General features: G+C 41.5%; 1 protein-coding gene across 1 annotated transcript in view; it reads left to right on the top strand.

Moving 5' to 3' along the window:
• LOC106809355 (gastrula zinc finger protein XlCGF8.2DB-like) overlaps positions 1-4,884 on the top strand; it is a 9,820-nt gene that overhangs the window by 1,144 nt on the left and 3,792 nt on the right. The gene's annotated exons all lie outside the window — the stretch shown is intronic.

A 4,884-nucleotide genomic window follows, 5' to 3' on the forward strand; every position in this document is an offset into this window, starting at 1 on the left:
CCACGTGTATGGGTGCGTGCGTGCGTGCGTGTGCACGTACATGTGCGCACGTACAAGTGTGTGCGTGCGTGTGTGCGTGCGTGCGTGCATGCGTACGTGTGCGCTTGCGTCCATATGTGAAGTGGGTGTTTATTTTTGTGTGTGTGCTGAGGAGTTATGTAATATGTTTATTGAGATTCACGGTGATATTAGTGGTGCATATGTGAAGTGGGTGTTGATTCTTTTGTGTGTGCTGAGGAGTTATGTAATATGTTTATTGAGATTCACGGTGATATTAGTGGTGCATATGTGAAGTGGGTGTTGATTCTTTGTGTGTGCTCGAGGTAGTTATGTAATATGTTTATTGAGATTCACGGTGATATTAGTGGTGCATATGTGAAGTGGGTGTTGATTCTTTTGTGTGTGCTCAGGAGTTATGTAATATGTTTATTGAGATTCACGGTGATCTTAGTGGTGCATATGTGAAGTGGGTGTTGATTCTTTTGTGTGTGCTCAGGAGTTATGTAATATGTTTATTGAGATTATTAATGCTACAAAGACTCAAGTTGCAATACAAATTATGTATATCTTTATTTCTAAAATGCAGCCATTTACTACAGACACTAGGCATTACTGCTGACAATAGCTCGCCTAAAGTTGGAAATCATGAAGCAGACCTTAAAATTCTTCCACCGAGAGAAATCTTCTGATGGGGCAGGTCTCTTTTTAATATTTTAAATGTCTTGCTTAGACCAATGACCCTCTCTACATGAATCCTCTTAGATGCGATACGTCTATCCCTAACAACTGTCTCTGCATTAAGTTGGGATTTTCCTTTGAGCATTGACGGCGTGTTTACATGCACATTACAGCGTCAACCTTAAGTCTCTTGCTTTCGTCTAAAAATAAAACATTTAAGAAAACGTTAATGAAAATATATTACTTACGAATATATACTTTACGAAGGCATTTTAACTTGGTTATATCGCTATGACGATACGATCGGCTATTCGTGATTTCTGTATCTTTCCAACTGACCGGTTGATTGCGCAATCGTTGTAACACCTCTAACTCCCGCTTCGCCACCTGCTGACAAAGATAGCGGCTAACCCCATTGTCCTGGGAAAGTAACTGTTGTTATTTCCCTGGAAAAGTACTCAAAACTACTGGAATTCATAAAATAAGAAAAATAAAGCAATAAATATGTCTGTGTTCATTTTATTAATTCTGTTAATCTCTGTTTTTTTTTCTGAATCAAAAGTTTTCATGTCTTCTATTCCATGTAAGTCATGTAATGTATCTAACTATCTTTTCCAGCTGTGCTAAGTCCGAGTTTAGCTTCACGCGACTGGAAGTTATTTTTCGTATGCATGCGGCCTTACAAAAGCTGTCCGATGTTTAAACATGGCTGCATCCATGAAGGGGAGTGTGCCGAACCGCCGAACGTGACATTTTTTATTTGAAGAAGAACAATTGTGTAAGATACACACATTTATGCCCGGATGTGTCAGACATTTGGCTCCTTTACCCTAATATAGTTGAATGGGTTGGGTGTTACTGCTAATTCTATCCCTATCAAGGTATCAGACAGCTGTGCTCTCTAGTAATAATGTTAGTTTTGTTACTGTTACTAGTGTTAGTGTTAGTGTCACTGTTACGTTAGAATAAAGTGGATGTTGTTATTGAATATTGTTAATGATGTGTACTACTAGTACTACTGCCTACTCACAGGCACTTGAAGCATATCAACAGTAAACATACGACCCGCCATCGCGCGTACACTGACACATATACATATATGTATATGTATATATGTATATGTGTCAGTGTACGCGCGATGGCGGGTCGTATGTTTACTGTTGATATGCTTCAAGTGCCTGTGTGCCTACTGGTAACTAGGGTCCCTAAATTTAGTAATTGTTGGTTTGGGCCAAATTACTGTAGCCTGTAGGCCTACGTATTGAATTTACAGTAGATTACTTGACTGGCATGTGAGCTGTAACACTTCAGTGGCAACAATTACGCAGTGGATATTTAACCGTATACGGCAGAGTATCCACTTCCGCTATTTTACAGTACAGTACAGAGTAGATACAATAATGTAACCCAAACCCAAGAGGATAGGGGTCCTAGGATAGGGGACCTATCCTCTTGGGTTTGGGTTACATTATTGTATCTAAGTACAGAGTACTTCTGAATTGATAGTATATTTATGTACGCAGTGGCTACGCGTCCGGAACCGGTCTCGCTGTATTTATTTAAAAAAACTTGTGATATATGTAAAAATGTAATATACTTGAAAGCGTACCCGTACGGTAAATAAATTTCAAAATCTATAAAAAAAAATCTAGCCTCCAGGCTACGCATCCGGACATCTACTCGCACAGTGCTTGCGCGACTCGCGTACACGCATGATTGCGCAACGGGATGCTCTGCTGATTGTCGAAAATATACAATAGCATCTATCCTTTCATCCGTCCTCTCTCTCGCATCTCTTGGTTGTCCTCCGGACAACCCACAAAAAACCCTTAAAATTGAGCACTGTCGATGGTCCTACCTTCTTGCCCGTGTCTCCCGACGACGGCTCGCTGATGAGGAGGCTGGAGATGGCGGTCGACAGCTCCTGGCTGATCTTGCGGGGCAGGTCGGGGAAGCTGCGCACGATGAGACGTGCGTGGTCGCAGAGCATCAGCAGACTGTCCGTCGCTACGCGCGCCACCGCCATGTTGTTGAACTGTAACGCCACGGCAACGAAACGGTTACTCGCCTGTCAGGGCAAACTTGCGTGACGTGTTCACGGTTCTCCTTCATCGTCTCTGTTGTATTACATCTAGGTTGAGGTGCGTTTATGCCTAACATTTTGTGACCAATATCATTCGTGTGCCTTCGTAACCGCATTACCGAAAAAGTCATTTGAACTTTAGATTATTTTGTAGCATTACATTTGGAGTAGTGATTATTTGGTTTGGGATTGACTAATCTAAGCAGTTACGGCTATGGCAGCATTAGATGCGAAATCTCCCATATTATTCGTATGCCTTCGTAACTGCATTACCGAGAAAGTCATTTGACCTTGGTCATTTGAAAGTGAATTTAATTTTTTATTTATTTAAGATTATTATTTTTATTTTGTAGTATTATACTTGGAGTAGTGATTATTTGGTTTGGAGGTGACTAATCTAAGCAGTACCAGCAATGTCAGCTTCTTTACAGCAGTTGTACAAAGATGTAAGTGTGAAATTGGTTGAGGTGTGCCGAGACAGCTAATCATCCATCAGGCACACATATTCAGGATGTCTACCTGCATAGCAGGCTCAAGTGTCTGCAATAGGCCGCCCGACAATGCCATCTAATGCACGGCACCAATCAACCCGATCGTTCGTCACATGACAGCCCTGTGACATACTGCTCTAGTTCTGTCAAATTAGCTCCCCCATCAACCAATTGCAGGCATTGTTTCTATAGTAAACTCGACAATCTGACATTATTCTGAGACACGATCGTTGCCTGGGTCTAGATCACAGCTAGTCGCACTGTTCAGGTTGATGTAATGGGTCACGTCAAGCCTGATCATGTCAGCGACGATGGTGAGCAGGATTATAAAGACGTGCGCGCAAGTGTGTGCACGCACGTAGTACAGTCAAACATGTTAGCAGTCACCTCTCTAGAACGGCCACCTATCTATAAAGGACACTTGGCATTTACTTGCGGTTGGACTGTATATATGGCGTTTAGACGTCAACAGCCATGCCCGAGTGATGCACGGTACGCTACTGACGATGTAACAATTGCCGTACGCTACGATATACGTGAAGCGATGATGACGATAACACTTGCACTGAGTGCGAGTAGCAGAACATCGAAAGCAGGGTTCGTAGCGGGTCTTCCAAAGTCTTATAAGTACTTATTTTGCCTAAAATAAAATAAGGGCCCTTATTAGTACTTATTTTGGGTGAAATCTTAGAAAAGTACTTAGTAGTCCTTATTTTTTGCTAAAGGACCATTTTTTCAACATTTTCTGTGTTGAATTTCGGCGAAACGGCTTTATATAAATATTATTAGCGTACTTTAATAGTCGGTGATTTATCAGAAATCGCGTAAAAAAGTCTTATTTTGGCCTCTAGAAAGAGTCTTATAAGTCCTTATTTCAACATGTGTCTTACTACTATGAACCCTGGAAAGCCTCTCTCATCTTGGAATGGAAGGTGGCATGAGTGAGTTCCTCGTACAGATAGATGCCGATGCTGCTGATCGCAATACACCTGTCAAACACAAGCGCAGCTGACATGTACACACATGCATCCACACACATGCACAAGCACACATCCACGTATGTACACACGCACATGCGATCGGGGGGACGCATCAATATTAGACACACCATCGTCTTAACAGATAGTGAGTAGATTCTAGTCTTTTATGTGCTTATATTATTATTGGTAGTTATCTTATTGGTAGTTATATTATGGTAGGTTATATTATTGGTATTTATAGTTCAAAATGAAGAAATGAAATATCTGTTAAATGCAAAATAAATACTAATAAGAAAAACCATTGCTAGTGTCACTGTTTCCATGATTCGTAGTTGATTTACTGTGACATGCACCACAGCTTATTTGTTTTTGTTTTTTAGATATTCTAATATAAATAAGGCACAGAGTGTGAGAGTCAGAGAGAGAGAAAGAGAGAGCGACCGAGAGACAGAGAGAGAAAGAGTGATCGAGAGACAGAGAGAGAGCGATCGAGAGACAGAGAGAGAGAGTGATTGAGAGACAGAGAGAGAGAGCGATTGAGAGACAGAGAGAGCGATCGAGAGTCAGAGAGAGAGAGAGAGAGAGAGACAGCGAGCGATGAGAATAAGGTGAGATGGGAGTTCAGTGAGCGTACCTACCAGTCCAGCTGGCT

The sequence above is a fragment of the Priapulus caudatus genome, unplaced genomic scaffold (assembly GCF_000485595.1).
Source record: "Priapulus caudatus unplaced genomic scaffold, Priapulus_caudatus-5.0.1 Scaffold348, whole genome shotgun sequence".
In the NCBI taxonomy this organism is placed as follows: Eukaryota; Metazoa; Priapulida; class Priapulimorpha; order Priapulimorphida; family Priapulidae; genus Priapulus; species Priapulus caudatus.